Raw genomic sequence first — 20,368 nt, forward strand, 5'->3', positions numbered from 1 at the left:
CAAACGTATCTTCTAATATTTATTTTATTCACAATAGAGGATAAATTCTTTTAAAGTTTAGAAAAATCTTAAAAATTGATATATTTATGTGTTTAAAAAAAGACATTATTCTCATTTTCTTGTAAAAAGTTAATAATATCAATCGTTAGAGAATTGATAATAGAATTCATAGGAATTCTCATTTTTCAGCACGTAATGTCAAATGACACGCAAGGTATAGTTGCTTATTTCAAAGACACATGAAATTTCAGAACCGGGCCAATGCGACTGATGCGTTTCATCGTTAAAAATCCTTCCGTCTAAGTGCGATTATTAAATATTATGCATGCGGGAAAAAATTGAGGACGTCACGCACGACCCGCGTAGGACTCGGCTTGATACACGAGAAAACAAGTGAAAGTCCTTGATGGTTCTCTCTTCACTCTATTAGCGACCTCCTGCTTCGCGCATAGACGAAACGCGCCTTCTTAATTAAGCGACGATTTCTTTACAATTTGAATTGCACATCGAGTACCACTTTAATTGTGATTTCTTTTCTATAAACACCATTATTAAGAGCGTTAATCACTTTAATGAGAATACACATTGTTATAATGAGATATCTCTACGATTTATTTGTTCGGATTTTATTTGTCTGATTATATTCTTTCTAATTTTTACGATTTGTGCAGCGTAATATATTTGCATATTATATCTGCACCTTGTATCTTGTAGATAAAAATCAGTACACAATGCATAATATAAAATAACGATGACACAAAACGAGATTTTATTCAGATATTTAAATGATTCTCGTGATTCTGACTTAGATTAGAAGTTTATGCTAATGCCAAACGTCGCTATAATCAAAATCTTAAAATTTTTACGATTTTTAGTGATTCGGGACATTTTTTATTTTAACAGACCAGTTGGAGACGTTTTTATGCTTTATTATATGAGACGAGAGATTTTTGCTAGACGTGATCATGATACACAAGATGCAAGGACGAGTCAATATGCGATTAACTAAACCTTTTTCTCCTTATGACGGTGTAATCCGCCGATTTACATTCTCGTCTTCGAAGAAAATTATGAATATCCTTCGTGCATACGAAACTATCGTCCATTGAACTCCATTGAGAGCGTCTTTATGGATCGGTTTAAAGACGAAGAGAAAAACCGGATCTTCGACCACTATATCGGACCACTAAACTTTTCATTCATAAAAATTAAAAAAGAATTCTCGGAACCTTTCTTCTACAATCTTGATGAAATTTGCTGAGCTTCATAAAATAACAAAAATAATTTTTAACTTATTTATTTCTGCAAATACTAAAAGGTTGTAATAATTTTCCATAATTGTATTTGTATAATATCATATTAGGAATGAAATTTATTTTTAATTTTCAATTATTTTTTATTGTTTTGACAAATTGTGAGAACTTATGAGAAACTTTATTTTTATCTCTAATAAAAAATTTCAATTACACTGAAGTTGTGTTTGCTGTTTCGCAAATGTTGCATTGTGAATTTTATCAAGATTGGAAGAAAAAGTTTATGAATACTTTGTTCGTCTCTCCGCCTAAATAAATCTTTCTTTCTCTTTCGCTAAAGGAAAAATATGCGCACTCTTCTTGAAATCGTACGAGATCATCTCACGAAAATTGTAGACGTGACATGTGATAGCGTTTCACTCGGCGCGACTGTCGTCTCTTCTGTGCTCCAGTCTCTTTCGCCAGCTCTTTTACCGCAGATACTCTTTCAGCAATTTCGTACCAAGGTCGATTCAACTTTGAGAGATTGTGCTCGCTTGCACTTTGGCTGCAGACCACTTCGCTTGGGCGTCTTATCTGTGCCTACAGACAGGCCGACAGGCTCGTTCCTCGCGATGTCGCTCGCCGTTCTCGCGCGAGAGGTCGACGACGGTTAACACGACTGACGGCGATTAGCATCGCTCTCGCGTGTATATGACGTTGCTGCATCGCGCCATTATCCCATTTTTCAATGTATCGCGCCTTTATGCCTTCGTCCCTTTTCGTCTTCGTTGGATCTCGATCATTAGTGCGAAAATCATAAAAAATAAAATATATTCTAGACGCTTTCATATATTTCAAAGTATTAATATTTTTAAGATCGTAAGGATAAGTGAATCTTAAAATATCTTAAAAATATTTGATTTAATATATTTAGATTTTGATGTTTTTATAGAAATTTAATCGAGATTTAAATTTGTGGACCTTTAATGATAGAAAAATGAGATAAAATATATATTATTACGTATTAAATTTTATTAAAAATTTTAATAACATAGTAATATTAAACGCAAAACACAAGTTAATTGCGTGATTAATCAAATAATATTGATTTAGAAATTATGTTAATCGGTGATACGTATATCACTTAGAATAATCTAAAGATGACAGCTGGTATTCAAAGTTGGCCCACCTAAGCTAGAAGCCTTTCACCTACCAGAGTATCAGAGCTTCAATGATCTTCCAGATATGATAACCGAATTTATGAGATACTTGCATGAGGAATAAATATTTATGAAACTTTAATACCGTATTTAAATTCAAATTATTAAAAGATCTAATATCTCTTTGTAATATACAAGTAATAAATTCTAGTTACTGGTAAGAAAACTGAAAATAAAAAATATTTTTTAAAATACGAAATTTTATCTTCTTAATTTAAAAATATAAATGCATGTGACGTAGACATCTTAAAATATCGATACCGATTTAATCTTTGTGCCGTGTAACAAAATTTGTCATAACTGTTGCACCCATTAGCGTGTGTCCAAGTATCCATTGCGGGGACAACTCCCTTTGCGTTGTCCCTCCCTTGCGAACGCGCTCGGTGTGCAGACAGGTTCGCCGATTATTTTCCGGGCTCAAGCGCGTTTAATACGTTCCGTGACCATTAATATCATTTCAAAGCACATCGGGCCGGGTATGCCCCACGTGAGTGCGAACTGGTTTCGTTGTCGCCCGCGGCCCAGGCGGACCCTGACACTGACATCCTTCAAGGTTCCCCGCGCGTTTCGCGTTTGCCCCACAGGCCCCATCGTCGGACCGTGACATTGACTCTGAGATGGAAGCCTCGTGAATATGGTAATATCGGGACTATGCCCATCCGCGCTGCTCCACGCTGATGGCGGCGACGTTGGTGGTGGTGGTGGTGCCGGGCTGGTTGGTAATGCCGGTTATCGTTATCCTCCTCGTTCCGTTCTCCTATCCGCATGTCTCGCCACCGGACGTTGTCGTCTTTTCCGCCGGTCGACCAGCATTTCGCGCATGACTTCGGCATTTAGGTGAATTTTTTATTAAACTCTCGTGAAGGGTAAAAAGACGCTTACGTGTATCAGATATAATTAAATGCGAAATTACATGTAAAAGGAATATCCGACAATTCGAAATTGAAGTTTTCTTTGGTAATCACTTCGATAATAATCGAGGTATTAAATCCAGATATTAAAATAACAAGAAAGATATTTTTTATGTTTATTATATACAGATCTCGCTAATCGGAGTTTATGTGAAAGTTCTCGGCCGAGTACAAAGAGGATAATTACGTGTTCTTCTTCCTCTCTCTTGTTAATTATTATCAATGCACCGAGTTACTCGCGTTGCGAACCTATTACCTCGCTTTAACACACGTTAACATACGTATCCCGCGTGCACTTTCACGATAATACCGTGTTATATTCTGCACAGAGTGCTAGTTGGCCGGTGCACACGCGACGCAATGCACGAAAGTCATTTCTTTCACGGGACATTTTGCTCGTGCAACGCGGCTTAAACTCCCGATACACACCTATAAACACTGTCGACGAACTTTATCTGCGATGCATCCAGGGACGGATCTATAAGCAAACTAAAACTCATGTTACAATGTTTCAATTTTGTCACATAATTCGGCAGAATAATTTTGCTTAGAAATATTTGATGATTTCCAAGTTATCGCATTTACAATAGTATTAAAAACAGTAAATCGTTTTTATGTTTAAGTTTGTAATATAAAGAAAATTTGAAACGAATGCAGCATACAAAATTTCGAATGATTTTGAAACAAGAGAGAAAATTTTATTAAATTTTTTTACAGCGAAAATCATGAAAAAAACCGCGGATGTGCGTAAAACTGAAAAATCGTATTTTCTTTAGGCCTGGTTGTACTAATGTTATTTTAGTTTTAAACGAGACTTAAACAGTTATATGTCTTTATCTTTTTTCCTAAATAAATGAAGACAGACACAGTATTTAAGTCTCGCTTAAAACCAAAATAACGTTGGTGCAACCGGGCCTTAAACAAGCCCAAGCAAAACTTTTCTGAGCGTGCTCATCTCCCTGAGAAAAATTCTGTCGACATCCAGAGTCTGCAGGGTTACAAGTAAGCAAGTGCACGTATGCTCGCTCCATCTTTGACCCGTGAGCGATGTCGGGCCGTGTCTTACGTGACCGGACATACCGTGCTCGGTTTCGCACCGTAATTCGCGATGCGGCTCGTGGCCGCGCGGTGGAAACGGATGGCCGCTCCTAGAAAATAAGCGACATTGGTACATGGGAGCTCGTTACGGGATACGGGAGAGAAGAAAAGAGAGAGAAATATCGCGAAAAATAAGGAACTGCCGCGAGCGGGCGAGCGAACGGCCGCGCTCTCTCGCCCTTGCTTGATCTTGCATTCAGATTTATTGGCCTTCGGAAAACTAATGGTAACTCGCTCGAGACGCACGAGGCTGCATACCAAGATTGGGAGGAAAACCGCGATAGGGTAGCTGCACCTATGAACGACCCGTCGAGCACGATCGCTACGTTTTCTTATTTCTGCAAGGCTTGATACCGTCAGTTCTCATACGCGACTGTAAATTAAACCTATTACCTTGTTGGAGTTAATAAGAGCAAGAGAGTAGAGGTTACTATATGATGTAGTTTAGAGACATTACACGGTGTTCAATTTATTAATAGCGACACTCTCGCTCTCGCTGAATAAAGAGCGGCACGTAATTTAGATACCAAAGACACTTATTACGCGTATCCAATCGGGCATATCTTCCTCGAGCAACCGGAAGTGCACGAGCGAACACAATAAACGAAATATATCGGCGTTGTATATTCGCAACTTTACGAGATCGTATTGTATCAGATGAGAAAACTTTCTAATTACACGTCCGCGAGGAGAAGATACTAATTATGACGACGGAAATACGACTTAGGATCGCCGCGGCGAGGGTTAGAAAATCGATAAGCGCTAAGGAACGAGCGTGTCAGGCTTTCGCTTTGGGATTTATCGGCGATTAGAGAACTAGCGTTAACACGCTTGAGAGATCCCGGACGAGAGAGACAGAGAGAGAAGGGCACTTGAGGAAGGGCTCGGAAAAGCAATGCTCGGCACTCTCGGACTTTTGTTGCACGGTCGCTAGGTACGGATAATTAAGGATAATGGAGATGCCTGAGGGAAGACGGGAATAGATGAGGCATTTCCAGATGATGGAATATTATGAATAGCGCCTTACCGGATACTACATGCACGTACACACAATCGGCAAACTGGTTCTAAGTCTTACAGTATTTTCTATTCCACATTCGCTGAAATGCGTTCGGCATTCGTGCTGACATGAATGCTGCTTTGGTAAATATCGACTTGAACTATTAATCTCTAATTTAATTAAAATATTTTTAACTTGGAAATTTATCAATTTATTAGTTTATATCAATGTTCGATCTCAATTAGCTTTATTTTGTTATTATTAAAATAAAGATCTAGGGATTCTGAAATATATCTATATAATATTAATCCTTAATATTTCCTATTATAATTTATTTCTGATGACTTTATTTCTCTTACCAATACAATTGCTTTCGTTTTGCACTTTATTATCTGTGGAAAATTCGCTCTACGCTATACCAACTATTCAATTATCTAACCATCTATGATTGATTCTACAAATATTCTCACGAGTAATTTCGTGTGCAGAGCCTGTCTGCGCGTCTTCGAACGCGAAATTTCGCGACGGAGAGTAGCGCTCGTTTACTTCTCACGCAAATCATCGTGGGCATTAATCATCTGGACTTTTGTGACATGTGAGCGTAACATTGTAAATAAACGGATGGCAATAATTTACTCTACAGTGGGCAATCAATGCGCGTGCAGAGCAAATCCACCAAATGGATTTACTCTAATCGCTCTCGCGTTCCAGGAGGGGAGGATAGATACAAATTGCGATGTCTTGCGAGACGCGGGGTCGCTTGTTACACCATGTGCTCATTACCCGTAATATTACCGACTTATTACTCATACTGAGTTAAACGATGCGCGCGGCCCGATGTAATTGCGAGGGCGAGTCGAAAACTGAAAGTACTTTCGTAATCTCTTGCGCTATATAAGTTGTCAACGTCACTTCTTCGTTAATAGAATGGCAAATTGTGTGAGGTCCCTTACATTTTGATTCTTGTTTGCGGTTTTACGAAACCTCTTTATTCCGGTCCTCGTTTATGTAGCTACGTGCGATCGTCGCACAGTGCAAACCTTCTTTCAAATATTTGATTAAATCTCGACGACCTTGTCGTTAATAGCGGAAATTTTTGACTTTGACGAGTTACGTTAACAGGAAGTCGCACCTGTATCCGTATCCGATAGGTGAGTTTCAACTTTGAATCACGGAGATCCAAGAATCGAGACTTTTTTATCATATTACACATTGCACTTAATACCTACATGCTGAATTTACCGGTTATATAATTTGAGACCAATCGTAGATAATTAATGTCTACCGTTACCTGATAGCTATCGTGTGCTAAGCTCGAATGTCGGACATCATTACGATGTAATAGCCATGTTCATATCCACGGAAATGCTTTCTCGAAATTAGGCGTTGATCATTTGCCGCTGATCTGTATGATATTATAAGTACTGATACAGATATATTTTAAACCCGAATAACTAATAAGTATAATTATCCATATTATGTGTCTCTATGAATTTTGTTGATTGCTATACATGAATATTATAATAATAATAACAATGTATCACTAATATTTGAAAGTATATTAATATAATTACATATTAATGTTAAATAATTATTATTAGATTTTATATTTTATTTTTATATTATTATATAACATGGCGTTTGGGGTAACTGTTTTAAAAATTTATATTCAAGAATTTTTTTTACTTCATTGTGCGAAATGAGGAAATCGCGGTTAATAGCTTTTCGTTTCACAAGAGAATGACTTTATATGATCTTTCACACGAGTCGCCGCCAACTTTTGATGTGACCTCTCTGGAAGCGCGTTCCAGATGGGAAAGGGAAGTGGCACCCATATCCGGCGAAACTACTTTCAACGTCATCTACAATGCAACCCAAAGCGTGCCCATCCTTGGTCCATTGTGTTGTTGTTCTCATTTCGAGAAACCCACTCTTTTCTTCAACGTGATTCCTCGAATTTGCCTCGAGTCGCGATAACGGCAAATTTTTTCACTCGTCAAAGAGAACGCGATGTCGGCATTTCTGTTCTAACTGGTCACGACAATACTGTCGTTGTGAGTTACATAACAAAGTATTGGTTTGAGATATGCAAATTCGTCTATACAAACGCGAGCGGAAATGAAAATGAGGACGAGGACGAGGACGTGTCTCGACGACACATTTTGCTTCTTGACATAAAAGACTTTAGCTTTTGTGTCTAATGTTATGTGAAAAAAAATTAATCATTTTACAAGTCGCGTGTACATTTATGAAGGATATAAATAGCGCAAGACAATCATTTGTTAAAGGAAAGTATTTTTGCGAAAAAATTAAATACAACAGTGCAGTGAACATTTATTTTTAAAACATATTTTATTAGATACATAAAATAGTCTATTATTTATATAATACTTTTAATTCTAAAAGTACTTTAAAAATAGGTGCTACGATATTTTTTGGAAGAATAGACTTCGTGTTGATCGCAAATCTGAATTTTGATTTATCCTCGTCAATCTGATAAGTCTCGAGATTAACTCACACGTCAGGATTTTTCTCTCACTGCCACCATTCGTCAAGCTTTTACGATCGAGAATGATATACGAATCGCCTCTCACGCTTTCTTCCTCTTTCTCTCGCCATTATAGCTTAACAAATAGGCTGCGATACGCGATAAAGCCAGCTGTTTATCTAGTCAGAACTCGTAACAATACTCTTCTCAGATTAAAGAAGTGATTTCTGAAGCATAATCTACAGTAGTCGGTTCTATCGAGAGAACTAGGTACCCAGCGTAGTCTCTAAAGAAAGTTTAGTTCCACGATATAGATTTATTATTGGGATAAAAAATAGCTTCATCGGACTTTCATGTAACTCATAAATTAGATTATCGAGATATCCGATGTGTCACGATTGAAATAAGCAGGTTAGAATAAAGATCTACTCCACGCGGAGACGAAAGGGTTAATTACGTTCCTGACATTCAGTAATCATGATATAAGTGTAAGTGTCGACATCAATAGTAAGCATTAGATGGAAAATTGTAGTTTTGATTACGAATATCGTGATTTTCTCGTTGCGAGGTGGCAATCGCATAATCGCTGGAACGGGATGAGATCATGTTTGATTAATCAGCAAGGTGCAACGCGTCACGTCTTACCAAGAAACGGCGTTAATCTCGAATATCCTGTTGTAATCCTGTGCCAATTGCACCTCTTCGATCTTTCCTAACGTGTTTAATTTTTTGCAAAATTAAATGATTACATCAGATTTACAAATTTATTATGCCATTGAAATTGTAAAAATTCTCGCGATCGTTTGGATCATAAACATCACAATTCAATCGTCGTGAAATTGATCCTATCTTTGTAATCGACATTGCGATAATTTAACCCGATCAACGCCAAAGACTCGATCGTCAAGCTGGTATTCCAACTGATGGCGCAATAATAATCTTTCACCTATAGTCGGCGGCATTCCTACGTCGAAGCGGCAATTAATGATCCAGAAACAATTCAATGCGGCTCGCATGCTTCTATCGCGATCCCGGGATCATCGCGCGGGAGAGCTCGTTTCGTGGGAGCGAGAGACGAAAATTATTAATAACAATGACCCCATTAGTGCAACGCGAGTCTACGGTGATCCCCGTGTCGCGGATATCATCGGTATGCGTCGTGAGAAAGAAATGGGCTTGTCATAATTACGGTGAACAGATGAGATCTTTCTTTTCTTTTTGTTATGAGACATATTAGATCTTTTGTTAATATAGAAATATTTAAGAAAAGGTAATCCTCTATTCCCGAATCTGATTTAATTTAAATGATCGTCGCCGCAATAACGCGAACGCCGTATTTGATTTGCAATGATTAATTAATCGTGATACTTTTATAACAATGAGAATTTAATTTAGAAGCTATCATCCATTAAACCTAGCCAAGGAAAATCGCTTGTCTTTCGTAATGCATTTACAAACGAGAATAGATAAAACAGCTGTGGGATCATAATATTTGCTTAGATCTTAAATTATCCGGTAGTATCGGACGTACAATGCAAAACGCAAGTATGCAAATGCATACGTTTACGTAATGTTAGCCTGTTAGCTGGAGATATTTTACGAGACAGTGAAACAATAATAGACAAACTGTATACTTCCGCAAACTTACTTTTGCATTGTGGATTTTGCGTTTAGTCATTAATGTGTTGAGCTATTGGCGATGTGCGCCAACATTAGAAGAATGTATGCGTTGTATAGATACTATGAAGGTGGAGGCAATACGATGTGATTTATATTCGTTGCAGTAACAGAACGTTACTGAGTAATCTAAGTTCACGGTGTGCGATAGGAATTCATCCTTTCGCCAAGAGTCGCTTGTGAAAAGCGAATAGCGTGTAACGAGGTCCGTTAACTCGAATAATTCTTTTTCCTGATTCGCAAAGCTATGCAGAACCGTTAGATATTGTCAATGAGAATATCTTTTAATCTTATTTTTAATTGAGATATTAAAATTAATAAAAAATTATTAATTGTGTGCTAGAGTATAATTAAATATACATGTAATTTTAAATTAATATAATATTTTATTTTTTGATTTTGTAACGTCTATACTTATGTCTATACAATTATTATTATCAAGAAGCAACAGGAGTATTTTTGGGAATAAGTTACATGTAATTAAAGCATCTTACGCGGGAACGAACGTTTGGATGGCCTTTTACGAGGGTTCATCAAAATCGCTTGTCTATTAAGATTCTGCTTTTCTTCCTGGGGTTAAAAGGATGAGCTTATCCGCGCGGCAATCAGCGATACAGTCGGATATCCTTTCGTGGCATTGATTAATGACCAGCGACGTGTACAGTCGCGATTTCTTTGTACGCTCGCGGGAGAGGATGCAGTGCCGTTTCGATTAACTAATCAAGAGTATTGCGCGTTCCTCCGACGGCGATGATGCACTTGCCACGAGACATTGTAATAAATCGCACAACGCAGTACCGCCGGCGTGGCCCGTATATGCAAAAGATCGCTATCAATGTTCACCATTCATTTTTCGGGACGAACGCCGAAAGACCTCGATGAATTTTAAAAATCAATCAACGTGAAAAACTGGCGTTGAAGTTGAAACTTTATTATTTTTTTGACAACTTGAACTTTATGCGGACCAGCCACGTTGTGGCTAATACAGAGTGTTTCAGTTAATGCGCAGTCAATCAAGATACACGCGTGTTAGAAAAAAGTATTTCTTCTTTGTGACAATGCTATATAATTAAATTGATTTTTATTTTATGCTTTTTTAATAATTTTTTTTAATAGTTTGTCTTTGTGTAAAATTAATTAATAAAATTTTATACATGATGTAATTGAAGATCTGCAACAATCTGTACACCAAGAATTCTTCCAAGAAGTAATATTTTTCTCATCGCATTGTAATTTGTTATACGCGAAATTACCAATAGCTACTCAAATCAATTTCTCACGAGAGTGATTAAGTAAGAGGAGAATTATCTTTCCTTTTAAGTGGCGATTTACGACGTCGTATTTTGTAATTGATTGATAATCGAGCGGACCTCGCTTCTTTTCGTGGCGGCGCGTAACGGCTTCTTCAGGAAATTCTGGCAATTTTCGTGATTATGCTTCTCGCCTGATGACTTTGTGCCGACGTCATACGGCCGGCACAAAATTACCAAACCGGGGATGTATCGTCCGGTTTCAAGGTTGGGTCTAATTGCGAAGTTGCTCGTTTCTTCCGAGAAACGAATTATTATGGAGATGCGCCTCGTCTCGTCTCGTGATGTGCGGCGTGTAAATGTGAACAGTATAGTAGACATTCGCTACAACGTGTCCTCGATCATGCAGAAGTTTTGTACCGCGGGATTGCTCCGGATGGTCACGTTTCACGCGAAGGCATACTTCCCCCTGTCAAGTTAATTCCTCTCAGCTAACTTTCCGTCGTCCCGAGTTATAATCACAGCTCTCGGAAGATGCGATTCCATTTCTGTTGATCCCGAATTACTCCAGAATCAGATTACTTTTGAATAATTGCGCACGGTACGAAATTATCGTGTAATTCTTTCCAAAGAATTGCACTTACAGTCTGATTTTAACGCGAAATTTGAAAGAAATTCCATGGAAATATTGCACGAAAAAATATGTTGTTCGAACGTGATTTTTCCAAAACTTCGATTTGAAATTGAAATTTAATGAGATACGCCGTATTAAATCTTTACAATTTTTTATTCTTAATTTATTTTTATTAAAAATTAATGCGGACAAAATTTCTGTGAGAAAAAGATGCGTAGAAAAAAAACGCGGTAATAGAATCTCGATCTAATCTTCCTAACTCTTCGGCATTGACCAATATTTCGTGACGTTCAATTTATATTCAGTCAATCGAAGCTAAAAGACACGCTAATCTCGCATCTAAAATCTTTAAGCATCTCGCGGATGAGGAATCGCGGACCAGAATGAGGCACGAGTCGCTGGCACGCGAAGACGTTATCCCAAGGTCCGCTAATTACTCCTGACTCCGAACAATAGCCGCGAGCGCGACGAGGCACGGAGGAATAGAGAAGGACAAAGACTTTATCGAGAGTTAGACCCAACAATGAACTCGATCATCCTGGGTTAGATGCAGCAGATATCTGCCTTCCCGCGTACCTCGAGCGTTCCTAATCGGGGGAGCATAGTTCTCTGCTCATCCCTTCCTTCGGTATTACCTTCACGATGATTACGAGTGTGTTGTAATAAGCGTAACATAGCGAACGCAATGATGAAGTCATTAGTCTGACTCGCGGAACTTGCGCATATTGAAATATATATACTGACTATATATCGCGTGATTTACAATTATTTAATTACACAATATGAAATAAATAAGGGAGATTTTGCATTAATTTTATTGGATTGAATTTAGGTTTTATTTGAGATTGTTTTTTCTTAAATTTTTTTATCTGAATATTCAAATATCTATATATAAAATTTGAAAATGATTTGAGAAAGAATGAAATTTTGTCTTCTTCGTATATTTACCATTTTTTTTAAATAACTTATTTTTTTCTATGCGATTAATTAGATTCGAAAACAATTCTTTGAATATCTGAAAAGATAGGAGCGATTAAATTTTTATCTTTTGAAATGTTTTTGGAATACAAGAGGCTTTCTATGATACGCAATTTTTAACAAAGACATAAAGAATCTATTTTAAATGACAATATTATCGCGCCAGGCTGCTAATAGCACTGAATAATCCTGTAAATCTCCAATCTTATGCGACACTCGAGAGAACCAAAACACAAAATCTCATCAGAACTTTGACACCGATTAGATTAAATCTCGCTCAAAACGTTGCACTCTTTATTTTTTTTTGTGCATTCTAAAACAGACCGCTCTTGATGGAGCTACTTGTTTTTTGCGTGTAACTTTCGAATCGAATGAGCCGACTCTGTCAAGAGGTGAGTGCATCTGCATGAGTGCATCTTCAGAGAAAGACCGCGTCCGTTCGATGTCGTGCTGAAAGGTTGACAAAGTTTATCTTACGAATATATCTAAAGATTCCCTTCTCGATTTAGTGTCGAGTGTCTCTTCTTTTTGGGTGTTGCAACTCGTGTCTCATCAGGGATTAAATTCGCTTGCGAAATAAGTATTCAGACCAGAATAGAGTATTGTAGGCGGGTCACATGGTGAGCTTTGATTTCAAATATTGGGAAAAACTTTTTAGCATAAACTGAATAGAATAATTATATGTGAACTAATAGCAAAAATTTTTATATCTTAGTAAAGAAGAGTAATTTATAAGCACATATTTTTATTTTATTTATATTTTTTCCCACTGTTTTCGTTTTCAAAGTATAATTTTCGTTTTCATAGTATTCTAAAAAAGTTTAAAAAAGTCGTAAATGTTTTTAAGAATGGGTATTACGGGTTTAAAATTCTAATTTCCAATACTTGCATTCCGCGACCTATCTTCTGCATCGAAATTACAGTCTCCTCGCGTTCGTGCGCAACATTAACGTGTACTTTCACTACGTAATTAAACGCATCTTAAAACTAGGAACGTAGGCAGGTTAAGCCCGGCGAGAAGATCAAATGTGCTTATCACGGTGCGGGCCCGCGAGGATAATGAGGACCTCTCTGTGAGTAATAGTAGCTCTTTCGAGCCGTCCGCCACGCTTAAAGCGTTATCCGCCGAGAGGCCATCCTCCTGAGTATCCTCTTACGCCGAGGGGATTCCACCAACGTCGGGACTCCCGAGGGCGGTTCGCATTGCTACCGCCTACTGCCGGAGAGCTCTCGCAGAAAGCGGACGTTAAAACTCGGCAAAGGATTAATGTCCCCATCCACTGAGGCACATTGTGACGCTCGGAAAGACCGCGCGGGACTCGCACCGCGCGATGCATCACTCTCCTGCCGTTGCGGCGCGGCCCGTTGCGTACCGCGATTCGTACGCGGTTGCGTCCTAGGCTCAGGCAAAGTTATATTAATGATACCGTCGTTAGTTGCACGCCGGGACACTTGTATGGTTGTTCTTGACCGGCAAGAAGTGCAGCTTGATAAACACGCGCGCCTTGTGACTCGCCGGAGTCGCGAGAGTACACGAGTACATATGCGTGAATACGACGATAGAGCTTTGGCGCACGGATTTTAATATCGAGGAAGAGGCAACGGTTTTTTTTCAGATGGCTCGATATTCCTTTTGGGTGGCACGTTTTTTTTAAGTAATATCCACGTATTATCCACAATTGTTAAAAATATTTTGTTTAACAAAATTTCGTTGATTTGAATTTTTGGTTGAAAATAGAATAAAGTTTCTAGAAGCAATAGAAATCAGCAGTCGTAATACTACTTAAATTTACAAATTTCTACAGTCCAGTAATAATAATAATTATACTAGGTATAGCTATATCTTTCAGGAATTTCAGAAATCCTGTAGCACGAGAAGATTAATCTCGATTTAGTTTTATCTTCACTCTCAATTTCTATTATACATAGCTACGCTATCTCAGGAGAGCTATTTAAATCTGCGGGCAAAAGATTTCATCGTCTTTTTGCCAGGTAAGGCTAAGGGTTAAGAGGATTTCCCGTTCTCTTGAACTTTTTTGTGCTTGGTCCATTCTCCTTTTCTTGGATCTTTCTCGTTTCCTCCTCGTCCTCGTCTTCTTGCAACCGGCTGTTTCATGGATATCAGAGATCTCATCTCGTTTATTAAAGTTCGAGAGGTGCCACTTTCTAGCTGGGCGGAGACGAGGGTAATTCTAGGAGATTGGTTCGATGCTATCCCAAGTTTGCCCGTTAATTTCGAGTAATTAATAAGCGGTCCATTCTGCCGACGGGACGAACCTCCGATGAAAGTATTGAGGAAGCAGTTACGGATTGTTCTGAGTGGGTGAGTGGATTCGTTAGTTTCGGGTAATTAATCTATTTTTTATCCGCAAGTAAAAGGAAGCAATTTTCTTCCTTTTTTATTTGAAAATTTTTTAAATTTGCTGTCGCTTTCTTAATTTATGATTGTTATTTTACATTAAAAAATTTTACGACTCTAAAACATTACATTTTGTAATCTTAAATCTAATAATTTCATTTTCTATTTTATTTATAAATCTAATTAAAATGTTATATTAATATAATTATTTTTTATATATAATTATATAAATTATACAGCATTCTAAGTTAAATACTAAAAACTAAAAACTAAATTCTTTTTTGTTTTTTGGAGAAAGGAAAAGTCTGAAACATGTAAACAATACTCTCCTCTTGAAAATAAATGAAAGAAAAATAACTTTCGAGATTGACAGTCACGTATTAAAGACCAATTTGTGAGACAATCGGCCTTTCGAGATCTTTTCGCGAGGATTTCCCGCGTAATTATGGCCGTTTCGGAAATAATGAGAGAGAAATTTTCATTGACGACAGTGCACGCGAGAAGGGAATAGCGGAAATGGAACGATCCTTAGATTACGTTGGGACATTCCGACTCTTTTCGTTCGATCTCTCACTTCCTTGGTGATTAAATCGCGCTGAACTCTCAAGTACATTCACGTCGCATTTTTGTTCAAGCAGCGAAAGGAAGATATTTCTAAACGCTGCGACGATACCTTTCTAATGTTTGGGACGACTATCTAAAATGAGTGAAAGCAAATTACAATGCATTTAGAAAAATTTCTGAAGTAATTTTTACAAGGAAAGTATATTATATATTATATATTATATATTTTCTCCACAGAACAGCATATTTTTTTTTATTTTATTATACAATTACAATATTTACGATATTCTACACTATTAAAAGTTAATCAATTACTATAAAATAAAACAGATTTGACTTTAAAACAGAATCTGTAAAGTTTAGATATATCAGATAGTGTATGTTATAACTTAAAATTTCAATGATAAAACATAAGATAGATTAGGAAAATTAAAATGCAGATCGAGTCGACGTTTTGTTGCTCGTTACGAAGATTCTTTCAGCAGCGAATATTTTTGCAGCAGTTTACAGAGTGCGTTTGTCTAGTAACATTATATCTATCGTTCGATCGTCGGTCGCTTGGGAGAAGCTAACATTTCATTCCGGCTCAACGAGTCTGTCAGAAAAATAACTGCGGTCTACAACGGTCGCGTGTAAGAGTATCATGTGTTCATTCTCTTATAATTCTTTAACAGCAAAATCCCATCTATCTAGAAACTACGTGTTGCATCAGCGGATTCGATTGACGTTTTTGCATCATGATTTCGTAAGTGCGGAAGGGAAACCGCATAGAGAAATACAGCGAATTTCGATTACTCGTGTGTTTTTATTGAAGAAAATTGAAGTATGCGAGATTACAAAAGTACTAAAGATTTTTGTCCTGCAGAAAATTGAATTTCTTAATTTCGATATTAAATCTACAAATATCTATAGATGATATTGATGACAATTTGTCTAAAATTTAAATCTATTTTTTTCACAATGTAATTCTTTTCTTTTCTAAACACTTTTTTCTTTCTTTTACAATTAATTCTTGATTTAGATTCAATTTTTTTAATATTAATACTTGATTGAATGGTATTTAAAATTTTCCTAAAATAAATTTTCAGTTTTGTAAAATTATATCTTGAACTTTTTTTATTATTTATCTAGAAATATTTATTACAATATTATGTAGTAAATGATTTTTCTCTTTAAGAAAAAAAATGTTATTTAGATTTGTCTTTGAAAAATATCCAAATAAGGATTAAAATAGTGGAGATTGCAAAATCGTGGCGATAAATTGCAATGTAATTATATGCAAGACCATGTTAATCAGGAGCAAATATGGCAAGCATGGATTCTTGATGATTTTTCTAGACGCATATTTCCTTTATAGTAACGAGATCTCTCGAATTGCATAGCGGTAGCACGAATGTCACTCTTTAGTGCCCATTAATTGGAAATCAATGTCATAATATTTCATGATGACGATGGTAAACGGATTAATTCGAATGCATGCCTACGGTCGGAATCGCCGGGACAAAGAAGCAGAATTCATTTGAGTGATAATGATTATATATGAAGGCTTTATAGTTTGCTTGATCGCCTTTGCTTGATCGAATATTTTATGAAAACATTGAATAACATTTAATGAAAAACTATAATCCAGAGTCTTATATAATATATACTTGCTAGTAAAGTCTATAATTTTTTGAAATATTTATTTAAAAATTTATTTTGTGCTCTGTCGGAATCTCATATTATTCTTGTGTTAATAACAAATTTTAATAGTAATTTTTAATAATAATAAGATATCAATATAAATAATATAAAGATTATTTACAACGTGCATGATAAAATAATTTAAAATATATTTAAGAATAAAACAATAAAATTATTTTGTGAAATTAGTAAAAAATTCCTATTTGTTATTGAAAATAGAAATCTGAAAATTATTTTTAAATATATAAAGAAATACATAATAAAGATAGAGAGGAGTAGCAAAAATGTAATGAACGGCAGACAGAAGAGGATGATCAGAGAATGAAGAAGAGGATGATCGAAAGAACAGTGTGTTATGTCCTAACTCAGCATTGTCAGTCTTCTGACATTTGACAGAGTTCTTGCGAAGCCTGACAGATATTTTCGTTCCGCTTTACCGGATTTGCACACCCGCAGTGTCATACGTCGGTGTTCGTTACCATCGAAGCGTGGTTTGGGGAATCACTGTCACAATGGGAGAAAAAATACATGCCCGATAAACGGACGGGAGACAGATACGCTGCCGCTGCCGGCAATCTAATCCAGCGCATTCCAGCCGTCGAGGCGTCCGGGAACACGAACTAGCTAACCGCTGTCACTTCTAAGGCACACCCCGCTCGTAATATGCAGATGAGAATATAAATATGAAACACACAGGCACACGTATGTAAGATCAAAGGAGTCATCTACGGATTGCGCTGCACCACGGATGCGATCGCGAAGACGAAACGACGAAGATACAGAAGAGGAGGAGGAGGTAAAGTCTTACGAAAGTGTCGGGAAGAAGAGCGAGGGAAGGAGAAGCTGGGTTGACCGGGAGTTGAGCGAGAAAAGGGAGCATCTTGGTGCGCAGGAAGTGGATGTCCGCCTGCATCAGATCGTCCTGCGGCGTCGGTCCGGATAACGAGAGGTCTCGGTATCCCGCATAGGTGGTCTATTTCTACTCGCGGGCTCTTATCGCGCGTTGCAAGCGCTATGAAATACGTGACACTTAGACTCTTAATCGAGATAAGTGTGCGGGAGTATTAGAAATGACGCTGTATCTCAGTGCGCTTTAGAAGTCGGTGCATTTTGCCGAAAGTCAGGAACGGTACTGTTTATTGAATAAATGAAATGATAAAAAGCTCGAGAAATAACGGTAAATACACTGGTATGCTTTTGTGTAAAATTAATTATAAAAAAAATTCAATTTTTTTGTAAATTTTTTTAAAATTTATTATGCAATCTTATGAATGCAAATTATATATTTTTAAATAATATTTAACGAAAAAGTCAGATTATATCGGACGGATATGTCGAATATATCAGACGTTGCGATATTTTTAAATAAATTATGCGAAACTAAAATTTATGGATATTAAATTTATTATTTGTCACTGTGTTGAAAAAATGCTTAATATTTTCGTCCATGCTTTAACGATTCTTACCTATTGTCTCGACGCGTTTCCTTCAGCTGTGCTTCGACACGGCTCGACGACATCCGTGCATTGACCTCAGTACCGTAAGAACTTAGGGCACGATCTGATTGCCTTCGGGCGTCGATGGATTAACGAGAGGGTCCTAGATTGTAAAGCATAGGTAGTCTCTGTAAGTGCGCTTTGTCGTCCCGACAGATAAGCGCGACGTAGGTATTACACACTGTAAAACACTGCGCGTCCATCGATACGTCCGTTGCATCGGCTCACCGCTGCTGAACTGTGCAACTTCGTCTTGCCTTTCTTGAAAAATCTCTCGCTAAAGTGTATGCAATTTCGCACTTGGCAGACTGCACGACCGCGATGCGCACTTAAGCTTACGCAATTGAACTGTGTAAAGTGTCTTAAATGCAGTCAATATTTTCCTAGTTTATCCAATTATTATCCTCGACTACACATCCTCAACACATTAAACGTAAATAATTATTTATTACCTCTATCTTCGTAGCGTTTCTCCTATAGAAATCAGATTCCAGCGAATCTGTTTTATTGGTTATTCAATAAACGTCCGGCAGAATTTACTTGCAGGCAGAATTTATTTGCAATAGTATGAGCTGCAATTGTGAGCTCTTTTGACTGGTGAATAGACTGTCAAAGTAGCGATAAACCGATAAGTCTTGCATCGCACATCGCACAATGATTATTTATCGTTGTCGTTATATGGACAGCGATCGTTACACCCGCAATATTTCATCGTTAGTTTTTAAGCAATGTATAATATGCAATGTATGTATATTTTAAGCAATGTAATTGCGTTGTAATAAGCAAGTGCTTTTACTTGACAGTTAAGTTATGCGAACATTATGATAATGTATTAGTTGTGCTAATAATTGTTTTTAGCAGCGAGTGATATTTGATTTTCATGAAACAATTGCGAAATTTTATTCATGTGTCAATATTGATCTTAGACAACAGAAATATAGTTTTTTAAATTGTTTACTTTTTTAAATTGTATAAGCAATTGCGTTATATTAAATTTTATAAAAACTGTTTAGTAAGATTTCTAATAATATATATTTCTAATAATATATAATTATATTTTAACTTATATGCATATTGATTAAATATAGTTATTTAATTGTAAATACATAAAATATATGAAAATGATATAGATCTTGGCTTGTTAACTGATATTGAGAGTAATCATTGGTGCTGAAAGTAAAAGCTAATATTAAAATGAGTAGAAACTACAGCATTTTTATTTTGAATCAAGATTAATTAACATTCCGTGTTCTATCGGTTTCGATTCATTTCTCCGGTATTAAAATTATGAAGCGGACGATTCTGGGAAAGTATTTATTGTCAGTCATAGTGATTTGGGATCATAAACTTGATTAATCTTCCGAAATGCCATTTTCTGTTTTTTTTTCTTCTTAATTCTACTTTGTTTTCTGCATAGTTTACAATCGGTCGTTGAGTACGAGAATTGTTCTCGGAAACAGAGATGAACATGTGCAAAAATACTTGAATGCAAATTAAAATTCTTCTCGCTTTATAAATAGTTTATACTTTATAAATAGTTCTACTTCCTTCTTATTTAAATTCGTGCCAAAACTATTCAATCTTCATTAGTGTCTGGTGAAATTAGGTAAACTCGTTAATCATTTTTTTCAGAATCCTGATCGCTATTAGGAAAGTATTTCCGCGATTAAGTGAATTATAATTAACACTTTTTGTTCATATTTCATTTATATATAATTGACGTTTTAAATTTATTTATATTATTACAAAAAAATGTGTAAATATGTTACGTAGGT

The 20,368-nt window shown here is 36.6% G+C and overlaps 1 protein-coding gene and 1 long non-coding RNA gene across 5 annotated transcripts in view; one reads left to right on the forward strand and one right to left on the reverse strand.

The window, feature by feature from the left end:
* The window catches only part of LOC105422001 (uncharacterized), a 164,802-nt gene that overhangs the window by 25,151 nt on the left and 119,283 nt on the right, over nt 1-20,368 (forward strand). The window lies entirely within an intron of this gene.
* On the reverse strand, nt 2,276-18,815 carry LOC105422000 (uncharacterized). 3 transcript variants are annotated; one of them, XR_967202.3, is made up of 3 exons: nt 18,564-18,815; nt 3,796-3,844; nt 2,276-3,279 (listed from the first exon to the last, which is right to left on the reverse strand). It is a non-coding gene; the product is annotated as an uncharacterized LOC105422000 (long non-coding RNA). The 3 variants fall into 3 exon arrangements; XR_016138289.1 differs by having other exon boundaries at nt 3,796-4,514; XR_016138290.1 differs by lacking the exon at nt 2,276-3,279 and having other exon boundaries at nt 3,453-4,514.

This window comes from Pogonomyrmex barbatus, unplaced genomic scaffold, assembly GCF_055798465.1.
Source record: "Pogonomyrmex barbatus isolate J1 unplaced genomic scaffold, ASM5579846v1 scaffold13, whole genome shotgun sequence".
NCBI lineage: Eukaryota > Metazoa > Arthropoda > Insecta > Hymenoptera > Formicidae > Pogonomyrmex > Pogonomyrmex barbatus.